The sequence below is a fragment of the Mauremys mutica genome, chromosome 7 (assembly GCF_020497125.1).
Source record: "Mauremys mutica isolate MM-2020 ecotype Southern chromosome 7, ASM2049712v1, whole genome shotgun sequence".
NCBI classification, from domain to species: Eukaryota; Metazoa; Chordata; order Testudines; family Geoemydidae; genus Mauremys; species Mauremys mutica.
Genome location: NC_059078.1, coordinates 46,351,627 through 46,375,842, shown reverse-complemented (window position 1 = coordinate 46,375,842; position 24,216 = coordinate 46,351,627). Strand labels below are relative to the sequence as shown.

Below are 24,216 nucleotides of genomic sequence, written 5' to 3'. Positions count from 1 at the left end.
CCAGGTCGTGGCTGCGGAGTCAGCTACATCCAATGAGGCCTGGAGGGAAGCTCTCGCCACCTTCTTCCCTTTTTCCAGGAGGGCAGCAAACTCTTAACAGGAGTCCTGAGGAACCGACTCCGTAAATTTGCCCACCACCGCCCATAGTAGCGGCTAAGCAGGGCTTGCTGGTTTGCTACGCGAAGTTGCAGGGCCCCTGCCGAGTACATCTGATGGCCCAATAAGTCCATTTGCCTAGCCTCCTTGGATTCAGGGGCTGGTGCCAGCGGGCCATGGCGTTCCATCTCAGTGACGGACTGGACGACAAGGGAGCGGGCGGGGGGGGGCGGGGGGTGGACATATAGGTACCTGTAGCCCCTGGAGAGTACCATGTACATGCGTTCGACTCCCGTGCCTGCGGGCGGGATAGTAGCTTGAGACTGTCAGATGGTATCCACTTTGGCCTTGATCATCGGAATGAACGGTAGGGCCACTCTAGTGGGGCGTCACCCGACAGAATGTCTACAACCGGATACCGTATCTCCAAGACTTCCCCCCACTTGGGGATTCAGGTTGAGTGCCCCCCGTCTCAGGAGGTTCTGATGGCCCCCCAAGTCGATTAGAGGAGGGCCCGAGGAGTACGCCCCTGCCACAGCCTCATCTGGGGAGGAGGAAGAAGAAAGGCCGGGGACAAGCGGGTCCTGTGTGGGCTCGCGCTCCTAGACGACCTCCTGATCCGGTGGGACCGGTCGGAGGGGGGCAGCTAACTGTCTCCTGGCACCCAGTGCTCTGACGGAACAGAGCGAGATGGGATCACAGGTAGGCCTTTGGCCTGATGACACGCCCAAGATGTACAGGGTGACCACTGATGGGGTCAGGGTCCTGGGCCTGGGGCACCTGGAAGACTCTGGTGTGCACATCTGAATCACAGTCCTGCGCGTATAAATTGCCTGTGCAGGACGACAGTGATGCATGTTTGGATGGCCATGGAGGAGCTAAAAAGCCCTGAGCAGGGTCTCCCTCTCTAGCTGACGTCACTCGACACGCAGGGGATCGGTACTGGGAGGCATACCGGTACCGAGAGCGAGAACGGGACCTGCCACCGGAGCGGTGCCGGGAGGTCGACCGAGATCTCGAGGCTTGACGTCGGGAGTGGTGACGGGAGTCCGGTGCCTGGAGCGGTACCGGGAGCTGGATCGGCGCCGAATGTACCGGGCCGGCGAACGGGACGCTGATCGATGCCGTGAGTACGACCGGTACCGAAATGGTGAATGGTGCCAGGACTGTGAGCGGCGTCAGCACCTGGATTGGCGACGGGACCGAGAACATCTGCGGGACCGCGATCGTGAATGGTGCCGCTCCGCGGTGCCGATGCAGGGTGGTCTGATCAAGGCAGGCTTGCCGATCGACTATATAACTCGCACCGGCAGCACCAGGGGTTGAGGCAGCGCATGCGCTGTCATTGCAATCAACTTCCTCGACATGGAAATGTCTCCGGCGTAGAGGGAATAGTGAGCTCGACCACGGCTCGCACCAGGGAGCACTCACATACCAGACCCGACGGCTCTTGCGTGGCCGGAGTTGACAGTGCTGATGTTGTCGGTGCCACGGCAGGTATCGGAGCCGGGCGGTCAGACTCAGTACAGCGCTCGGGCTGCGGAACCGGCGGCTCTGACGCAGCTTAATAATGAGCTCAACCACGGCTCGTACCGGGGAGCTTTCCGGCACCGGACTCGATGGCTTTTGCGTGGCCGGAGGCGACGGTGCCAATATTGTCGGTGCCACGGCAGGTATTGGTGCCAGGCGGTCCGAATTAGTATAGCGCTTGGGCTGCGGAGCAGGCGGCTCTGACGCAGCTTAATAGTGAGCTCAACCACGGCTCGTACTGGGGAGCTTTCCGGCACCGGACTCAACGGCTCTTGTGTGGCCGGAGGCGGCGGTGCCGATATTGTTGGTGCCACAGCAGATATCCGTGCTGGGTGGTCCGACTTAGTATAGTGCTCGGGCTGTGGAGCAGGCGGCTCGGACGCAGCAGGAGTCCTGTGCCTCTTCATCCTCCAGGAGAGGGATCCGTGCCGAGCGGACGACGGTGCCGGCGATGGCCGGTGCCGGGAGGCCTTGGCGGCACCGGCGATTCGGTGCCGAGGGAGCGCTTCTTGAAGACTTACCAGCGCTCGGTGCCGAGAGCGGAGGCGTAAGAGCTGCCTCCCTCAGGAGCTACTTGAGACGAAAGTCTCGCTCCCCTATTGTTCTCGACTTAAAGGCCTTACAAATGCGGCACTTATCTGTCAGGTGAGATTCCTCGAGGCACTTAGGAGAGGATCTCTTGTCGGCATCGGCTTATGGCCGGCCGAGCACGGTTTGAAACCCTGTGAACCGGGCATAGTACCCGGCACCGGGTGCGGGGAAGGGAATAAGCCCCAAACCCCTGTGACTATATACACAAACTATACTACAAATGAATAAGGTTAACTATAGAAATCTGAACTATATATACCAGAATTAACGAGAGAAACTACGAGTAGCTAGGGAAGTGGAGGTCAGCTAAGCCGCGCTCCACTGTTCCAATGACCGACACGGGCGATAAGACGGAACTGAGGAGCGGATGGGTCGGCAGGGGTATATATTCGGCGCCATAGCGGCGCCACTCCAGGGGGCGCCCAGCCAACCCACCGAGTGTTGCTAGGGTAAAAGTCTTCTGACGAACGTGCACGCGGCGCGCACACACCTAACTGGAATGCATATGAGCAATCACTCGAAGAAGAACATACATAACTTCACATTTTTGTGTGGCTTAGTGTTGTGGCATGACATACTGTTTGAAATAAATGTAAGCAAGAGACTCCAAGGTGTTGACCTTGATATATCTGGAGCAATGGAACAACTGGACAAAGCAAAGTCATTCCTACAGTCTTACCGGTCGATGAGGGATTTCAAAACGTTCTGAAGAATGCACAGAAGTTGGCAGAAGAATTTCACACTGATGCTATTTTTCCACCAATTCAAGAATACAAGAGTCACTGAAGAAGACGACATTTTGATTACAAGGCACAGGATAATCCCATAAGAGACCCCAAACAACAATTCAAAGTTGAATTCTTTAACCTGGTGCTAGATTGTGCAATACAGTCAGTTGAAGAACGTTTCATGCAGCTCAGGGAACTCAGCAGTATATTTGTGATGTTGTATGATATTCCAAAACTCCTCACTATACCCGAAGAAGACCTACACCAGCAATGCAGGGCACTAGAGACAGTGTTGACACATGATGACATGTGCGATATTGATGCGAGTGATTTAGGTGATGAACTGAAAGCCCTTCCAAGATACCTTTCAGAAGGATCAACTCCAAAGGCTGTTCTGGAATATATGTGCACAAATAAGATGACCACCCTCTTTCCAAATGCTTTTGTTGCTCTGCGCATACTTCTAACACTTCCTGTAACAGTTGCCAGTGGAGAACGCAGCTTCTCCAAGCTGAAGTTAATAAAAACACATCTACGCTCCACAATTACACAGGAGAAGCTGGTTGGCCTTGCAACCATCTCAATAGAGCATAAGCTGGCCCAGACTGTGACCTTCAGGAAGCAGTTGAAATCTTTGCAACCAAGAAGGCATGGAAAGCATCACTTTGCTTACTGAAACAGATATTTTTATTTATTTAATTTATAAAAATCCCAGTGTTTACTATGCAGACAAGAAAAGTTACACTTGCTGTTAAGGCGTTTGAAAGTTAAGTGTTACTTAAAATTTTTGAACAAGGCATTTTAAGTTGTTAGTTCTCCTTTATTTGGGTAGGTAGCAGAGCAGTACCATGAGAGAAGTAGAACAGGGAGAAGACAGAATTGAGACCTTTCCAAGTTTTGGCCCAAGAGAGGGGCTGGGGGGGCAGCATTTGAGCTCCCCACCTCAGGTGCCAAAATGTTGTGGGCCAGCTCTGATATGGTCAGTCATATCAAAATGTGATGAAAGGTTCAGCCTGATCAAAGCAGCCAGCTAACCCTGTTTAATGCTAGCCCAAGATAATCTGTACCCTACCCAGAGCAATGTCAATCACAAGAGAAGGCATGAATTCAAAACTGGAACCTCCCTAGGAAATCATTGGTGTTAAGTTACATCTCTGGAGCCCATAAGGTGCATCTTCAGCCAAAAAGTAAGTTAACAAGTCACCATTTCCCCTAACCAAGTATCATGAGAGACTAATAAATGCACACAGTACAGAGTTGCCCATAAAAAATAAAATCAAGGAACGTGATTGCTGTGTTCCACACTCTGATGTTTCCTGGTTCTAAACAAACTAGAGAGGAACAGTATTTTCATAAGTGGCAAACAAATAGTTCCTCAGCAGGACAAAATTAAATAGCAGTCCCTAATAGGTAGGGTGTTATGAAGTCACTATTTGAAGTGCTGTATCACAGACATAGCTCCCAAGCACTGGTTTGAGTTCATGGCTTAGGGTGATCAGATGTCCCAGCTTTTTTGCGGCCCCAAGCGGTGAGAAAGGGGAAAAAAAAAAAAGATTGAGCTACTGCCAAAATGCCGCCGAGGTAAACAAGGAGTGAAGGGCCCGCCATCAAAGACTGAGGCGAACTGATAGTGCCGCCGCCACTGCCGCCAACTCAGACGTGCCGCCCCAACAATGGACGGACTGCCACCCCTTTTGATTGGCCGCCCCAGGCACCTGCTTCCTTCACTGATGCCTGGAGCAGGCCCTGGCTACAGATACCTGTTGCTCGTAGAATGCATCCTCTCCTATTAACTCCTTAAATCTCCTTTCCCTCCAGAACAGGAGCTTATTCAACCCGATTCCCCTTCCCACTTAGTGCTTTTCATTTCGTGTTAGTTTGGCCAAAATGAAGCAGAGCCGATAATAATTTGTTTTAGGCATAACAGTGTTACAATGAGTTAGCCATACTGAATAAATTGTGCTTTTTAAGGTCATAATCCATGCAGCTCTCCATGCTGGAATGATCATTCTGAAATTCTTTTGATCATAAAATCCTGACTTCTCCAATCTAAGTACGGATATTCATATGTTCTTCAATATTCTTCTCTTGAGCCAGTTAACATTTTATAATTTCTCTGCCAAGCTTTCTGAAGGAGCAAGCATGCTGAGTTAAGAAATACCTGAGGATGCAGTTTACCCCCACTCCACACACATGGGGCAAGAGAAGAGAATGGAACTTCTGTACTGTCACCTTCTCTGCACCTTAGGCTGTAGAAACCTCTGCAATATGTGCTTTGCTGTGCCCACCCTCAAATACTAGTCTTAGATTTCCTGGGGACTGATGATATTAAATGTGATCCAGAAATTGCACTGTGGATCCTACTGCTTCCCTTGTGCTTCTGGCAGCTCTAGTGGCTTAGAATCCTTTTGAGATACTAATGAAGGGGATGCTGACAGGCCCACTGCAGCTGAGAGGGTAATGGGGCGTTTTTCTTTTGGATAGCATTTTTTTTATTGATGTTTGCTCTCTGAAGAGCATTATTGTTGCTGGATAAGAGCCCAGCAGGGGCAAGAGTCCTTTCATCCTTATTTAAACACAAACCTAAGTTTGCAAGTTAAATATTAATCCAGGTTTTACTCAAAATAAACCCCAGATTTTAATCACAGAATTTAAAAGTCAGCCTGTTTCTGCTATGGCCCCAAAACTTGCAGTCGGTGAGTGGGTGGTGGTGGTGGAGAACAAGTATAGGTCCCAATCCTGCAATGAGCTGTGTGCCAGCGGACCCCTCAGCCTGCATGTAACTCAAGTAAGGCTCCAGATTTTTCCTTTTGGATATTTGGTGGTACTCTTTGTGACTTATTTGACATGAACTGTGACCGTATAGATCATTGTTGCAACCAAGGTCCTATAGTTGCACCAAATCTTGTACAAAGGAGGTCAAGTAAGGTGTCTATAGGAAGGTTGTAATTTGCTGGTTATGATTATGCTGTCTGTATGTGTATCATTTTTGTATTTGAAGTTATGAATATTGGCTATGTACTTGTATCTCAATGTGTTTGATTCTGAGTAGCCTCAGTGAAGCATTTGGTCAGCTTGTTGAGAAATGACTATTTTCAGTAAATGCCCAATCAAGAAACACTTAACTGACAATGGACTTTTGGAGATGCCAATCCACATGTGAGCTTTCCTGGGAACGTTCAAACTAACATGTAAACAATACCATTGGCCTGCAAAAAGCTGAATCATTCATGGACATTCATGGACATGGACAGGTGGCTACAAACTCCATCTTGTTGCTGTGACTTTGCACAGAAGAACAAAGAGGTTTCCACCCACAAGAGAGAAAATATAAAAGGCCCTAGAAGCCTCTCCATTTTGATCTTCAGCTGGCTCAAGAGATGGCCTCTCCACCCCAAAGAGATGCCTGAAAGAAACTGGAACAAAGGACAGTAACTATGGGGGTGTGAGTGATTGCTGGACCTAGGCCTTAAGGCACAACGTTGATCTGAAAAGGATTGGGCCCAGACTAGGAAGGAGTCTAGTCTGTGAAAGAAGCTTAATGGGACATCTCTGAGGATGAGATTTACCTGTATTCAGTTTCCTACTGTATTAGGCTTAGACTTACGTGTTTTGTTTTATTTTGCTTGGTAACTTACTTTGTTGTGTCTGTTATTACCTGGAACCACTTAAATCCTACTTTTTATACTTAATAAGCAAAAGTGATTTTATTAATTAACTCAGAGTTAGTGACTAATACCTGGGGGAGCAAACAGCTGTGCATATCTCTCTATCAGTGTTATAGAGGGCAGACAATTTATGAGTTTACCCTGTATAAGCTTTACAAAGAGTAAAACGGATTTATTTGGGATTTGGATCCCATTGGGAACTGGGTGTCTGGGTGCTAAAGATAGGAGCACTTGCTGAGCCGGTTTCAGTTACGTTTGCAGCTTTGGGGGCGTGGTTCAGACCCTGGGTCTGTGTTGCAGCAGATTAGCATATCTGGCTCAACAAGACAGGGTTCTGGAGGCCCAAACTGGCAGAGAAAACAGGCTCAGAGATAGTCTCAGCATATCAGGTGACAGTCCCAAGGGGGTCTCCATGACCGAACCCGTCACTCTTCTCATACTGGAATTTTGTGATGTTTAAACTATTTTACATTTGATAACATTTTAGTTTTTTTTATCATCCCAAACTAAAAATGAATAATACACATGATTTTAAAACACGAAGCAAAGCATTTATCATTTAGAAGTCAAAATTCTGATGGCATACAATGTAGGCAACAAGATGACGGGTTTCAGCTTCCTAATTACTCACTGAGGAGCCAGAATAAGGTATAAGTTTAAGTGCACTTTCCATGTCAAAAAACCTCCATCAAAACTGGTAATAACTGGCTCTTACCAGACTTGACTTTCCTTTACCAGGGCATAACTTATATCCCAACTTACACATCACCTTTACATAAGAACATAAGAATGGCCATACTGGGTCAGACCAAAGGTCCATCCAGCCCAGTATCCTGTCTACTGACAGGGGCCAATGCCAGGTGCCCCAGAGGGAGTGAACCTAACAGGTAATGATCAAATGATCTCTCTCCTGCCATCCATCTCTACCCTCTGACAAAGAGGCTAGGAACACCATTCTTTACCCATCCTGGTTAATAGCCATTAATGGACTTAGCCTCCATGAATTTATCTAGTTCTCTTTTAAACCCTGTTATAGTCCTAGCCTTCACAACATCCTCAGGCAAGGAGTTCCACAGGTTGACTGTGCGCTGTGTGAAGGAGAACTTCCTTTTATTTGTTTTAAACCTTCTGCCCAATAATTTCATTTGGTGGCCCCTAGTTCTTATATTATGGGAACCTGTAAATAACTTTTCCTTATTCACTTTTTCCACACCACTCATGATTTGATATACCTCTATCATATCCCCCCTTAGTCTCCTCTTTTCCAGGCTGAAAAGTCCTAGCCTCTTTAATCTCTCCTCATATGGGATTATCCCCCCTAATCATTTTAGTTGCCTTTTTCTGAACTTTTTCTAATGCCAGTATATCTTTTTTGAGATGAGGAGACCACATCTGTACACAGTATTCAGGATGTGGGTGTACCATGGATTTATATAAGGGCAATAAGATATTCTCTGTCTTATTCTCTATCCCTTTTTTAATGATTCCCAACATCCTGTTTGCTTTTTTGACTGCCGCCGCACACTGTGAGAACATCTTCAGAGAACTATCCACGATGACTCCAAGATCTTTTTCCTGTAGCTAAATTAGCCCCCTTCGTGTTGATTTTCTTAGGCTAGTTGAGGTTATTTTTTCCAATGTGCATTACTTTACATTCATCCACATTAAATTTCATTTGCCATTTTGTTGCCCAATCACTTAGTTTTGTGCGATCTTTTCGAAGTTCTTTACAGTCTGCTTTGGTCTTAACTATCTTGAGCAGTTTAGTATCGTCTGCAAACTTTGCCATCTCACTGCTTACCCCTTTCTCCAGATCATTCATGAATAAGTTGAACAGGATTGGTCCTAGGACTGACCCTTGGGGAACACCACTAGTTACCCCCTCCATTCTTTGTATCTGGTCCATTAACTCAGAGGGCAAGGGAGTCTAAATGGGTGATTAAGATTTCAATGCCTGAAGGAAGAAATGTAGCCAGGAGGAGAACAAACAAAACAAGAGTATAAGAAAGTGCACTTAAACTTCCAACTTCTTCTGGCTCCCCCACAAGTTACATTACACCAGTTTAGATCCCCTTACAGTTATGCATTGGTGAGTGGGTGCCAGTGAGACTAACGACTCTGACTATTGTAAGGGAATCTAATTTATAGCTCTTTGAACACCACTTCTGAATTTGGCTCATATTCTGAGTGGTGTTGTGCTTATATCAGGCAATCCTTAGTGTCTCAGCTTGGCAGGTTGCTGTGTTCTCCTCAGTATGCCTTGGAATGGTAGCAGCAGAGTCTGTGTTTAACTAGGAAGGTCTGTGACCTCACACCATCTTACAAGCCAAACATTTTGGCACCTCAGCACGTCAGTTACAGCAGCTGGACTACTAAGCCAAATTTATAGGTGCTACATAAGGAGTAAGAGCAGAGTAAGTTCTACATTTGTCAGGACCTGTAAGCCTATGGGGATTTAAGTCAGTTTATAGGCTTATGGAGGGGTCCTAAATTAGTGTAGCATACACACCAGGCCTGCACAACATATGGCCTGCGGGGGGATTCTAAATCCCGCGCACACGGTGCTCTGCGGGCAGCCCAGAGCCCTTTGAATCCCGGCCGTGGCTCCAGCGGATGGGCTGGGGCTGGGATTTAAAGGGCTCGGGCTTCCCTCAGTGGCAGGAGCTCTGGGCCCTTTAAATCCCAGCCCTGCAAAGCTCCGGGTTCCCCCAGCCGCCGGAGCCCCGGGCCCTTTAATTTGCCCCTGAGGGCTCCCAGCCACCTCTTCAGCTGGGAGCCCCTGGTTGATTTAAAATCAAGTATCACCTCCCCACCCCCAACCTTCCTTTTTGGCCCACAGCTGTTTTGGTGGGGCGGCGCTGGGGAAGGAGGGTTTGTTTCTGCAGGGCTGGGCGGTGCTGGGGCAGGGTGTTTCCGAGGGGCCAGGAGGTGCTGGGGAGGGTGTTTCCATGGGGCTGGTGGGGTTTGGCCCTCAGATGTTTTCTTTGGAGTAATGTGGCCCTCGCTGCTTTACGAGTTGTGCAGGCCTGATACACACCGAGAAGAGCAGAAAAAGCATACATTACACCAACTTAGTTCTCCTCTAGATTTTCTTAGGCTAGGTCTATACTGGGGTGGGGGGGTCGATCTAAGATCGCGTAGCTGAAGTTGTGTCTTAGGTCGATTTACCTGGCTGTGCAGATGGTGGCAAGATGACCGCTACCGCTTCCCCGTCGACTCTGTTTCCGCCTCTTGCAGCGGTGGAGTTCCAGAGTCAACAGCAGAGCGATTGGGGATCAATTTTATCGCCTCTACACTAGACGCGATAAATAATCGATCCCCGATAGATTGATCACTACCCGCCGATCTGGCGGGTAGTGTAGACGTACCCTTTAGACTCCCCTCTAAATATGTCCCTGTAACAGGGTTCACGACCTGCCCCTCTTCCTGGGGCCTGCTTGCTGCCCCCAATAAGGCTGAGAGAGGCTTCAGGGTTGTGCAACACCCATGTCTTTATTTACGTACAGTTATCCCACCACCAGTGTCTATCTATTTACAAGTTTTACAGGATTATTCAACCTCTTTTACAGGCAGAGTTGGCCTTCTGCAAGGAGCCCTCCAGTTCAGTTCAGTTCAGTTCAGTTCAGTGACTGACTTCCCCCTGGCTGTCCCCCCCTCCCTCCTTCTAGCTCCCGCCCAGGCTTCATAGCCCTTGGCTTGTCAGGCCAGCAGGTGTTGCCAATCCTCAGGCTGGCATCAGGCCTTTTCCATCAACCCCAATCTGTTTCCCCTGATTGGAGCTGACTGGGCAGGGGTTAATTAGGTGCTTTTGCACCAGCACCCTGCTACAGGCCCACTATTTACATTTTTTCACAAGTTGTTTTTTTAAAATATCTGAGTGCTCAGTTTTGTGCACTTTCTTCTGAGTTGATCATTATTGTAGATGGGTGACTGATTGGATACAGGAATTGGTGTGGGAGTCTCCAATTAGAGTTCATCTAGGTTTACATGGAGGCAATAATATTTAAACAGAAGAAGGGTGAGGGGCTAACTTTGGCTATCACACATTGCATGTCCCTTTCACCAGGCAATATCCATTCAGTGATTATTGAGAAACATCTGTGCTCTCCACCTGTTCAGACACTGTGCTCTTTTCAAGAAAAGAAATGAGATCTCATCTCACAAACATCTGGAAAGCCAGGAGATCTAAAGTCATCATGTCTTCCTCCTCTTATGCAAACTCTGAAGTCATCTTGGTCTTTATGTCTACAGATGGTGAATTATTCAGAAATTTATCCTTCAGTGGCAACTTCTTGAGGGGATAACAGTAGTTTCAATACAGAAAACACCAATGGAAGAAAACATATTGACTTGTTTCTTTCTAATATCACCTCCTCTGAGCAATCTCTGTATTTTTTTGTCTTGTGGGAAATCCACTATCTAGGCTGTCACTAGGCAGCTGATACACTCTATTTTTTGGGATCAAGTGAGGACAGATCTTTGGCTGACTGGGAAATTACTATACCCTTGTTGAACTTTCTCAGAAGGTTCTTTGGGAACCGATGCATCTGTGATTGTTGTAGATAGTGACAGAGATTCTCTCTCTGCAAAAATGTGTTTTTTCACTATGAAGATTGACAGAAGTGTCCCTGTGAAAAAGCAGGTACATCCAGGGCTGTCCTTACCCATATGCAAAGAACGCAGCTGTGTAGGGCACCAGGAAATTTTGGGCACCAAATTTCCTGGTGCCCTGCACAGCTGCATGCTGCTCCAGCCCCTGCTCCGCCTCTTCCCATAGCCCTCACCCCTGCTCCGCGCTGCCTCTTCCCCACCCCAGTCCTGCCTCTTCCCACCCAAGCCCCGCCCCCACTCCCCTGAGGACTGTAGTAGGGTCAGGCCTCACTGGCGGTGAGAAGTGTAGTGGCCCATCCCCAGCCACACCGCCGGTGAGTGCAGGGGGGTAGTTCCCCCCTGTCTCCCAAGCCAGCCCCTCCCCAACGGAGGCCTGGGGCCAGCCCCACCTCCCGTGGAGGCGTGCCCCCTGCGGGGGGGGCTGAGTAGGGCCCCAGAATAGCTAGGGATGGCCCTGGTTACATCTCAGGCCTTGTCTACACTACCACTTAAAAAAAATAGGAGTACTTGTGGCACCTTAGAGACTAACAAATTTATTATAGCATAAGCATAAATTTGTTAGTCTCTAAGGTGCCACAAGTACTCCTATTCTTTTTGCAGATACAGACTAATACGGCTACTACTCTGAAAACTACCACTTAAGTTGATGTAAGTTATGTTGCTTAGGGGTGTGAAAAAAACACCCCCCTGAGCAACATCACTTATGTCATCTTAATGCAGTGTCTACAGCACACTATGTCGGCAGGAGATGCTCCCCTGCCAGCTTCTGACTCTCATTGAGGTGGATTAATTACTTCGATGGGAGAGCTTGTTCCTGTCCTTTCTTCACCAGATGCGCCAATTGACACCACTGCATCAATCACCGTGGCACTGATTTAGCGCGGTAGTGAAGACAAGCCCTCAGTCATTGGATCATTAAACAATTCACAACTTTTTTTAAATCTAGCTCCTCCAGGAACCAAAAAAACCCAGTATGTTAGGGAGTGATTAAGGTGAGTCACTTAGATTGTAACCACCTCCAGAGAGGTGCCTCTCGTTGCCCAGCTTGCATATACTGGTTCAAAGTGGGTTTTCCCAGACCAACACACAAAGAAAGAGTATTATATATATAAAAAGCTAGGTTTAAATGGACTCAGGCAAACAGACAGGACCTTCTGTGCAAGGACACTTCCCCAACCTTTGCAGAAGGGATGGAAAAACTTTGGCCTACTAGGGCCCCATAAGACTGATGGGTGACTCCTAGTATGTTTAGTTTGTGGTTAAATCTGTTTATTGTTTGTTTTCTCTGTAATGCTTTTAGCTCAAGAATAAATGTGCTTGCTTAGAAAGAGCTGTGCGGGAACTTGCAACTGCTGGCAATACACGGTTCATAGCCCTTGGTGTGAAAGCAACAGATACGCCCGGGCCTTTAGGCAGACTGGCTTGCTGGGGATACTACAGAAGCCTTAAAACTTCCCGTTCAGAAAGGAATGAGAAAAACAGGTGATGGCTGGAGACCTGACTGGGCCCTCCTGGAGTGGAGCCCGGGGGAGGGAGAGAAGAGAGAAACAGAGAGATACAGATGCAGTTATCTTGAAACTATGACACAACCTTCCAGAAGAAGGGGCGGGACAATATGATGGTCTACAACCCCCTTCAGTTCTGATGTCTTTGGGAACCAATCTATCCTCATCTTGTCTTCAGAGGGGCCAAACAATAGACCTGTTGCTATCCACTCCTAATGCAGGAGAGGCTTTCTTAAAGGCAGATGTTTTATGGGGTGTGGGGGGAGGGAGGTATAGGGGGAAGGTGGGCAAGGGGAAGGCACATTTGTAGAATTTATAAAAACAGGAAAAAAAGCCTTTTGCTGCCTGGGATCTTCTTTTCCAGTCTATCCTAGATAGAAAAATTTCTACATCTGCCTCAAACTCTTTACAAAGACAAGAAAAAATAAAACAAAAAACCAAAGTGAGTAGTTTCTCTTACCCACAGATTCCATGAAAACCTAGCAGCAAAGCTTGGCCCCACTTCTGTTCAGTGGCAGTAACATAAGTTGATCTGATGCAAAAATCTTAGCTATTGGAAAATTTATACCCTTCCCAGCATGGCTGGCCCTGGACTAGGACTATGTTTCCTGGGATCTCAGGGAAGACACTGACTGGAAACTGAGGAGAGTCAGAAGTGCCAGCCTACTGAATTCTAGCCTTTTGTCCTAAAAACAAAGGATCGGTACGAGCTGTTTTATGAACTCCACACTGCTTCCTCCTGACTACTTCCTCTCCATCAGTGTCCATATTCACATTCACATAGCTATTTGTCACAAGCTCACCTGAGCCAGTGGCGCATCTCCCAAAGTATGCTTCTCTAGTCGTACAACAGTCAAATGAATATTCAACTCAGGGTGGCACACCTAGGCTCTTCCTTCCACCAAGTAGTCTTTCACTGAATGAAACAAAGGTGCAGTTGGAGATTAGCCCTGACTAGGCCAGGCTTCTTTGGTTAATGGGGAGCAAGCCTTCCTCCCTGGTTCTAGCTTTGCTGAGAACTCATCCCTTAGAAGAAGCAGCCAGCCCTTTTTATCCTGCATGCCGGGCCCTGATTGGCCTCTGCCTCCTCCGAGTCCTTCTAGTCCCTGGAGGACCAATTCTCATTGGTTCCACCTACATCTGTCCTGGGTGGCCTTCCTAGGCAACTCCTAAACTCAGGGAGTTTTTCCCCCTAAAGGATACTTTTGGGTAGGATCCGCGAAGGGGAGGAAAGACACCTGGTACATGGCATCACAATATTATTCTAGGAAAACCTAAGACAGGGTGGTACTAGCTTAGGAGATTTCCCTTTATAACTCTGGGCTCATACACTCTATTAAAGGCAGGCCCACTTGTCATCCATAAGGCTCTAATATTTCCCACTCTTGCTCCTCTATTGATGGCTACCCCATTCTGAGGTCAGAGATATCTCACACTAACTGCAACATCTGTGAGGTAGCTATCTCACATGGTTGGGTTGTGGGGCTACCGTGCTGACATGGGCTTGTGCCTGGGATCATGCTAGTGTTCACACCTTGCTGCAAAAGTTGTGGGACCTGGAAAGGCACCTGTGCCATGGCAGTCACACACATCTAGCTAACAGTACTGGTAATGGAAACGGCATAGGAGGAGGCCTGAATGTTCAGTTCAGAAACACCACCATGGAGGACAGCATAACAAGCTGACCTTCTGCCCCACTGGCAAAGGGCCGGTACCGTACCCAGAACCTCTTTCCTGGCAGTTTTATTTTCCCCAATACAGGCAAAGTTAACAAAACCAGTTCATCAGTCCACCCTGGGCTACGGCTCCCAGGAGGTTTTCCCTGTACCACTCAGCCCTTCCTGCAGGAAGTTTCAATGTTCTGTTCACACAGCACCATCCCCAGGGCTCTCTATCTAGAAGCTCCTTTCCCCCCCAGGAAGTTCCCATTGCCTCCGCTCCCAGGGAACAACCTGCTGCTTCTTGCAGCAACCTTGCTCTGATTCACCAGGTCTCTCTCAACAGGCTCCCGCTGCTTCACCTCCCAGGGGACTCTGGTAGTCACTTCAGGGAATTTTTCAGACCTGTCTCCCAATTCCCAAGGAGCTGGCAATTAGCAGCCCCTCATCCACTCTCTCAGATATAATTCATTCACACTTCCCCTCTGCAAGGCCCAGATGCCTTCTCTTATAGCCCAACCAGGGGTCAGCTGGCCAGGCACAGGTGCAATGGCCCTGCTCCCTCTTACAGGGCCAGTGCCACTCCATGATAATTTACATGGGAGAAGGAAAATGGGGGTCAGGAATTGAAAGTAAGAGTCATACCTCTCCATTCCCTCCTGTTTTCCTGCCTGAGGTGACCCAAGGGTTAATGCAAGCAAAATTTGGCCTCCTGTTACCAGGATCAAGATTTAAATGTACAATCTGATGTACCTCCATCCTTCACCCACTTGCCCTAAACACCAATGCCAGCTGAGGAGCTTTAATCCCATGGGGGCAGGAACAGGGGGAGACAAGCTGCAATATGTGGCCAGCAGATCTCTAGAGGAAAGGGCCCTGGATTATAAATCAGGAGATGTGGGTTTGGTGCCTGCCTCTGCTCCATGGTACTGTCTAACCTTTAGCAAATCACTGCCTCTCTTTCCCTTCACTTTATCTTGTCTATTTAGACTCGAACCTCTTTGGGGCAGGGACTGTCTCTCACAGTCTGTGTACAGCGCCTCTCACACTGAGGCCCCAATCACAGGTGGGGTCACTGGGCGCTACCGTAGCAAAATGTGTATGTGTGTTCATGGAGTGAGCTGGGGTAGAGGTGGGGGCATTATATAGTTCCAGTTAAAAAGAAGGAGCAGCTGGAAAACCAGCAATAAAGGGAAACATTCCCCAGGGGTCTCAAGTGATCCTCACAAAGCTCCCAGTCAAACTGTAGCAGCTTGTGCGTCATACCACACACCAATGGAGCATGAGCAGTGACTCACAGCAGCATCAGCCTGCCCCTGATGGAGTGGGGCTATGTGCTCCACGGGACTGTACAACTGAAGGTATGGCAGCACGGTTTGAACAGGCTTGGCATGGCCTTCTGCATCCTCCTGAATTTGTTTCTTTAGAAACTGTGATTCTTGTATGAGATTAACAAGAGGAAAAGTTTCTGGAGGGGTGGTTTCTGTCATTTCTTGTGTCGCTAGCAGCATCTCTCCAGATTTCTGTCTCCTTGGATTTTACTCTGCCTCTAACCTCTTTCTGTCTTGCTTCGATCTGTCCTCTCTTATCTTCTCCTCCAATTGCCACCTCACCTCACTACCTTGTCTCCAACCCATATAACAGGGGTGGCCAAATTTAGTGACTCTCCAAGCTGTATTCAACAATCTTCAGAAGTTTGAGAGCTGGGGCATGCCCCATGAGGCTGATACCCTTCTCCCCGCTGGGCAGAAGCCCCTACTCCACCACCCTGCTGCAAGGCAGAGTCCCGAGCTCCCTTCCCCCCAAGTCTGGTAGGTGGAGAATAGGTGGGGGCCCCCTCTGTGAGCAGCACTTTAACTGTAAAAGAGACACATGCGGCTCACAAGTCATGGTTTGGCCACTCCTGCCATATAATGTTAGTGGTGTTTTTAAAAGCAGACAATAGCAGCACACTGCTGTCATCTCTCAGATTACATTATATGCCAAGCTCACCCAGAGGAACTGAATGTAAATTCTGCACGGATGGCTGTGGCACAATCCAGTAGACTGAAATGACCCAGTTCCTGTGACTGAAATCTCACACTCATAACCTGCAGGGATGCTCTGCAACACAGAGAGACATCTGTGAACAGGCTGCCAAACACGTATATGCGTCTATTGTGTCCAGAGCTGTGCTAACATGCAGAGGCCTCCATCTCCTTGCCACCTCACACTGCTAGACCACATGGCAAATGTGCTGACCTAGAGAGCCAGCTGACACTTTTGGCATCTGCCACACACAGCCTGCAGGACTTTTGTGCTGGCTCCAGCTAGCCTCAGTGTAGTGGCTGTCTCACATCATCGTCTGTAGAGACATTGGACAGGCAAGAAACTCAAACAAATGGGATTCTGTTCTCATTGTCTGACAGGACAACTATTACAGAGTGACTGCTATTCACTCCACAGTTACGGATGCAGCTAAGTTTCTGTTTAAAGATGAATTTTTGCATCCTCTCTAAAATCCACAGGAAATTTAAAATCAGCTTGAAAATTGGTAGGTCGGGTCTGGAACAAGGGAAACTTTGAAGTCCTTTGACCAAGAGGTTACCAAGATAAGGCACCCTAAAAATCAGCTGTTTTAAAGGTACAAAATTCTTTGAACACTTTGTGTGAACAGCTATGGAAAAAACAATGAGTAGGAACACAGCAAACATATCTCATTAGATTCTCCTTGATAAGATCCAGTGTGTGGTTGCAAAAGCAAGGTCTACCATTTGAAATATAAAAACCTATCAGATCTTGGTTTTGGAACTAAAAAGCAACATAATTAGGGGAACTACACAAAAATGAGGAGGTCAGTGAAATAGAAATTAAAAGGTACAGTGCCCAAAGTGAAATCCCTGCAAGCTGCATGGAAATGGTTTAAAGACACCATAATAGAGGCTCAACTTAAATGTAAACCCCAAATTAAAAAAACAGGGTAATAGAACCAAAAAAGTGCCACCGTGGCCAAACAACAAAGTAAAAGATGAAGTGAAAGGCAAAAAGGCATCCTTTAAACAGTGGAAATTAAATCCTAGTGAGAAAAATAGAAAGGTGCATAAACTCTGGCAAATGAAGTGTAAAAATATAATTAGGAAGGCCAAAAAAGAATTTGAAGGACAGTTAGCCAAAGACTCAAAAATTAATAACAAACATTTTTTTAAGTACATCAGAAGCAGGAAGCCTGCTAACCAATCAGTGGGGCCACTGGACGATCGAGATGCTAAAGGGGCACTCAAGGATGATACGGCCATTGCGGAGAAACTAAATGAATTCTTTGCCTCGTGTTTCATGGCTGAGGATATGAGAAAGATTCCCAAACCTGAGCCATTCTTTTTAGGTGACAAATCTGAGGAACTGTCCCAGACTGAGGTGTTATTAGAGGAGTTTTTTTAACAAATTGACAAACTAAACAGTGGGGCCGTCAAGCAATTAAAAATATGAATTGTGTGATTAATCGCACTGTTATAATAGAATACCATTTATTTAAATATTTTTGGATGTTTTCTACATTTTCAAATATATTGATTTCAATTACAACACAGAATACAAAGTGTACAGTACTCACTTTATTTTTATTACAAATATTTGCACTGTAAAAAACAAAAGAAATAGTATATTTCAATTCACCTAATACAAGTACTGTTGTGCAATCTCTTTATAATGAAAGTTGAACTTACAAATGTAGAATTATGTACTAAAAATAACTGCATTCAAAAATAAAACAATGTAAAACTTTAGAACCTACAAGTCCACTCAGTCCTACTTCAGCCAATCGTTCAGACAAACAAGTTTCTTTATATTTGCTGGAGATAATGCTGCCCAAGTCTTTTGCATGGCGTTTGCATGGCACTGTTGTAGCCAGCATCGCAAGATATTTACATGCCAGATGCACTAAAGATTCACATGTCCCTTCATCCTTCAACCACCTTTCCAGAATACATGCGTCCATGCTGATGACAGATTCTGCTTGATAACGATCCAAAGCAGAATGGACGGACGCATATTCATTTTCATCATCTGAGTCAGATGCCACCAGCAGAAGGTTGATTTCTCTTTTGGTGGTTCGGGTTCTGTAGATTTGGCATCAGAGCGTTGCCCTTTTAAGACATTTGAAAGCATTCTCCAAAACCCGTCACTCTCAGATTTTGGAAGGCACTTCAGATTCTTAAGCCTTGGGTCGAGTGCTGTATCTATCCTTAGAAATCTCACATTGGTACCTTCTTTGCATTTTGTCAAATCTGCTGTGAGTGTTCTTAAAACAAACATGCGCTGGGTCATCATCTGAGACTGCTATAACATGAAATATATGGCAGAATGTGGGTAAAACAGAACAGGAGACATACAATTCTCCCCCAAGAAATTCAGTTACAAATTTAATTAATGCATTATTTTTTTAATGAGCATCATCAGCATGGAAGCATGTTCTCCGGAATGGTGGCTGAAGCATGAAGGGGCATATGAATGTTTAGCATATCTGGCACGTAAATACCTTGCAACGCTGGCTACAAAAGTGCCATGCGAACACCTGTTCTCACTTTCAGGTGACATTGTAAATAAGAAGCAGTCAGCAATATCTCCCATAAATGTAAACAACCTTGTTTGTCTTAGAAATTGGCTGAACAAGAAGTAGGACTGAGTAGACTTGTAGGCTCTAAAGTTTTACATTGTTTTGTTTTGGAGTGCAGTTATTTAACAAAAAAATCTTCATTTGTAAGTTACACTTTCACAATAAAGAGATTGCACTATAGTACTTGTACGAGGTGAATTGAAAAATACTATTTCTTTTGTTCATCATATTTACAGTGCAAATATTTGTAATAAAAAATAATGATATAAAGTGAGCACTGTACACTTTGTATTGTGTTGTAATAAAAATCAATATATTTGAAAATGTAGAAAAACATCCAAAATATTTAATACATTTAAATTGGTATTCTATTGTTCAACAGTTTTTGAGTTAATTGCATGAATTAACTGCGATTAATCAACAGCCCTACTAAACAGTAATAAGTTACCAGGACCAGATGGTTTTCACCCAAGAGTTCTGAAGGAACTCAATTGTGACATTGAAGAACTAATAACTGTAGTCTGTAACCTATCATTTAAATCAGCTTCTGTACCAAATGACTGGAGGATGGCTAATGCGATGCCAATTTTTAAAAAGGGCTCCAGAGGTGACCCCGGCAATTACAGGCCGGTAAGCCTGACTTCGGTAGCGGGCAAACTGGTTGAAACGATAGTAAAGAACAATATTGTCAGACACATAGATTAACATAATTTGTTGGGGAAGAGCCAACATGGTTTTTGTAAAGGGAAATCATGCCTCACCAATCTACTAGAATTATTTGAGGGGGTCAACAAGCATGTGGACAAGGGGGATCCAGTGGATATAGTGTACTTAGATTTTCAGAAAGCCTTTGACAAGTTCTCTCACCAAAGGCTCTTAAGAAAGTAAGCTGTCATGAGATAAGAGGGAAGGTCCTCTCATGGATCAGTAACTGGTTAAAAGATAGGAAACAAAGGTTAGGAATAAATGGTCAGTTTTCAGAATGGAGAAAGGTAAATCATGGTATCCCCCAGGGTTCTGTACTGGGCCCAGTCCTTATCAATATATTCATAAGTTATCTGGAAAAAGGGGTAAACAGTGAGGTGGCAAAATTTGCAGATGATACAAAATTGATCAAGATAGTTAAGTCCCAGGCAGACTGCGGAGAGCGACAAAAGGGTCTCAAAATTGGGTGACGGGGCAACAAAATGGCAGATGAAATTCAATTTTGATAAATGCAAAGTAATGTACATTGGAAAACATAATCCCAACTATATATATAAAATGATGGGGTCTAAACTGGCTGTTACAACTCAAGAAAGAGATCTTGGAGCATTGTGGATAGTTCTCTGAAAACATCTATTCAATGTGCATCAGCAGTCAAAAAAGCAAACAGAATAGATAATAAGACAGAAAATATCATATTGCCTCTATATAAATCCATGGTACGCCCACATCTTGAATACTGTGTGCAGATGTGGTTGCCCCATCTCAAAAAAGATATATTGGACTTGGAAAAGGTTCAGAAAAGGGCAACAAATATGATTAGGGGTATGGAATGGCTGCCATAAAAGGAGAGATTAATAAAACTGGGACTTTTCATCTTGGAAAAGAGATGACTAAGGGGAAATATGATAGAGGGCTATAAAATCATGACTGGTGTGGAGAAAGTAAATAAGGAAGTGTTATTTGCTCCTTCTCATAACACAAGAACTAGGGGTCACCAAATAAAATTACTAGGCAGCAAGTTTAAAACAAACAAAAGGAAGTAATTTTTCACACAACACACAGTCAACCTGTGGAACTCTTTGCCAGAACATAAGAACAGTCATACTGGGTCAGATCAAAAGTCCATCTAGCCCAGTATCCTGTCTTTCGACAGTGGCCAGTGCCAGGTGCTCCTGAGGGAATGAACAGAACAGGTAATCATCAAGTGATCCAGCACCTGTCACCCATTCCCAGCTTCTGTCAAACAGAGGCTACGGACACCATTCCTGTCCATCTTGGCTAATAGCCATTGATGGACCTATCCAAAAGAGCTAGATAAGTTCACGTATTAAGTCAATGTTCAGTTGCAGGAACTTAGCAGGGCTTTCCCTGCAACTGATCCCTCAGGCTGCCAGGCCTGCTGTGGCAACAGGCACCAGAACTGAGAGCAGGGAGACAAATCTCTTCTGTGGTCTTAATGCTCCCCCTGTTGGCACCCAGGTGGCATGGAGAAGGGGAATTCAGCCTGATTCCCTAATGCAGAGGAATGAAGAAGACAGTGACAAGGGGGAAGAAATGGGGGGGGGGCGGAACCTGAACCCCAGGGGAGGAAGGAAGATAGGAATCTGGGGAAAGGGGGTTAGGAGCAGGAGGCAGGGACAGAAATTAGTGGGTGCTAAGCCAAGCTCCCCCCCATTCCCTCTCCCCCCAGCGCCTCTCACCCACCCATGGTCCCGCTGATCAGCTCCTCCATCGCCCTCCCAGAGCCTGCTGGCCCACGTGATCAGCTGTTCCATGGTGTGCAGAAGGTGCTGGGAGGGAGGGGAAGGAGCGGGGATGGGGTGCACTAAGAGGAGAGGGTGGAAAGAGGCAGGGAAGAGGCAGGGCGGAGCGGGGGTGGGAGAGGTGGGGCGGGGGCCTGGTGGAAGGGATGAACGGGGGTAGGGCCTGGGGCAGAGGGGAGGGGTCGAGCACCCTCCCCCCTCCCGGTAGAAATGAAGTCAACACCTCTGAGTACAGGTACAAAGTAGAGACAGGGGCAGGAGCAAAGGAAGGGAGTACGAGTCAGGTGAAGAGACAGGGGCAATTTTTCCTATGTCATATAATCCATGTAGTCTAACTGGGTGCAGTATGATATATTTCTGAACCTGCTTATTGTTCACCCATATCTGTAAAACAAACATTTGCTGACTAGCAGGTCAGCTTCCCCAGTGTTCTGTGGCCTTATTATTGAAACAATCCATCACAGCTCAAGCATAAGAATGGTCTTCCAACAATGGCTAGTGCCAGATGCTTCTGAGGGACTGAACAGAACAGGACAATTTTGAGTGATCCATCCCCTGTTGTCCAGTCCCAGCTTTTGGCAGTTGGAGGTGGGATTGCATCCTGGACCATCTTGGCTAACAGTCATTGATGGACCTATCCTCCATGAACTTATCTAATATTTTTAATCCAGTTATAGTTTTGGCCTTCACAACATCCCCTGGCAACAAGTTCCACAGGTTGACTGTGCATTGTGTGAAGAAATATTTCCTTTTGTTTGTTTTAAACCTGCTGCCTATTAATTTCATTTGGTGACCCCTACTTCTTGTGTTATAAGAAGGGGTAAATAACACTTCCTTATTCACTTTCTCCACACCAGTCGTGATTTTATAGCCCTCTCTCATATACCCCTTTAGTCATCTCTTTTCTAACACGAATAGTCCAACTCTTTTTAATCTCTCCCCTTATGGAAGCTGTTCCATAACTGTATCTATTGGGTTTCCAGGAAATGGGGCGGGCGAGCCCGCCCCATGCTAACGGAACCCCCCCCAGCCTAAGGGGAGGTGCCACAGAGCCTCAGAAACCCACTAATTGCGGGGGACAACTAATAAAAGAACAGGGACAGGAGTGCGGTCAAAGGGTCATAAGAAGGGAGCCTGACGGTGACACCGAGCAGAGAACCCCGGACAGCGCCCACTGCTCCTCGAAGGCGTCAAGGGAGCCAGCGGACGCCGCCCAGAGGAACTCCGCCCGGAGACGTGAGCGGACTAGGGATCGGAAACAAGCCCCACAGTCGCAGGAGTCTCCATTGGCCAACCGCCTCTCCCTGGTCGCGTAGATGGCCATTTTTGCCAGGGCGAGGAGGAGGTTGACCAGGAGGTCCCGCGACTTCGTGGGGCCACGGATAGGGAGTGCATGGAGAAGGAGGTGTGGGGAAAAGTGCAGCCAGAAACGCAATAGGAGATTAGTGAGGAGCCGGTAGAGGGGCTGCAGCCTGGCGCACTCTATGTAAATGTGCGCCAGGGTCTCCCTCACGCCGCAGAAGGGGCAGGTGTCTGGGACAGGGGTAAACCGCGCCAAGTACACGCCCGTACTCACGGCCCCGTGGAGGAGCCGCCAACTGATATCCCCGACGGGCCTCGGGACCAGGGTGGAGTACAGGCTGGCCCACCGGGGCTCCTCACCCTCCAGAGGTGGCAGGAGGTCCCGCCACTTGGTGTCGGGGTGGGACACGAGGGTGAGGAAGTGAAGGGTGTGGAGCACGAGCGCGTAGAGCTGCTTCCTTGGCGCGGTTTGGAAACGGACCGGCTGCAGATCGTGCAGCCGGCTGGCGGAGAAGGGGCGGGGGGGGCGGTCGGGTCCACGGGGCGGGGGCCCAATGAAAAGGTCTGGAGGGCTCGGGGTGGGGGGTGGGCGGGGCGTGCCCTCACGCAGGACCCGGTCGAGGTAGGCCCGAGCAGCGGGCGGCAAAGCGGCCTTCACCTTCTGTAGTACGAGCCGGGGAGTACAAGGTCTGGAGAGCCCCATACGCCGAGCGAGCGTCGGGGGATCCAGCCAGTCTCCCCGGTCGTAGTCCAGGAGGTCTCCAACCCTGGTAGCTTCCGCCAGGACCAACCTCTGGTGCACCGCGGGGGACTCCGCCACCTGCACACGGAGCTGGGGGTTGTGTAGCAGGGGCTCCGCGAGGAGATCTGCCCCTTCGGTGGCCGCCACGGACCTGGTCGCAGAGAACAGCTTCCAGGTCCGGAGGAGGTCCTGGTAGAAGACCGGCAGCCCGGAGAGGTCTCGCGGAAGGCCCCTCGGGTTGAGATAAAGGAGCTGCCGGTCGTATCGGAGCCCTCGGAAGCGGCGTAGGAAGGCATGTGCCAGAGCTCTCCATGCCGGACTACCCACACCATAAAGGAGCCTCTGCAGTGCCTGGAGGCGGAAGACGTGGACCTGAGTGCGCAGGCACTTCAGGCCCTGCCCTCCCTCCTCCAGGGGCAGGTGGAGCACCCCTGCAGGGACCCAGTGCAGTCCTGGCCAAAAGAACTCCAGAACCACCGTCCGGAGTTCGGTCAGGAACCCCGGGGCCGGGACCAGGGTGTTGAGCCGGTACCAGAGCATGGACAGGACCAGTTGATTGAGCACCAGTGCCCTCCCTCGGAGGGAAAGGCACCGGAGGAGTCCTGTCCATTTCCGGAGCCGCTCCGCCACCCTGCCCTGCAAACCTTGCCAGTTCTCCGGCGGAGAAGGATGCGTGGCAGAAAGGTAAACGCCGAGATAGAGCAGCGGACCCGCGCTCCACCG

General features: G+C 47.8%; 1 protein-coding gene across 1 annotated transcript in view; it reads right to left on the bottom strand.

The window, feature by feature from the left end:
* MAPKAPK3 (MAPK activated protein kinase 3) overlaps nucleotides 1–13,645 on the bottom strand; it is a 115,829-nt gene extending 102,184 nt beyond the window's left edge. Inside the window, exon 1 of the mRNA XM_045025262.1 lies at nucleotides 13,533–13,645. The gene's annotated coding sequence lies outside the window, so the exon portion shown is untranslated. The remainder of the gene's footprint in view (nucleotides 1–13,532) is intronic.
* Nucleotides 13,646–24,216: the final 10,571 nt, after the last annotated feature.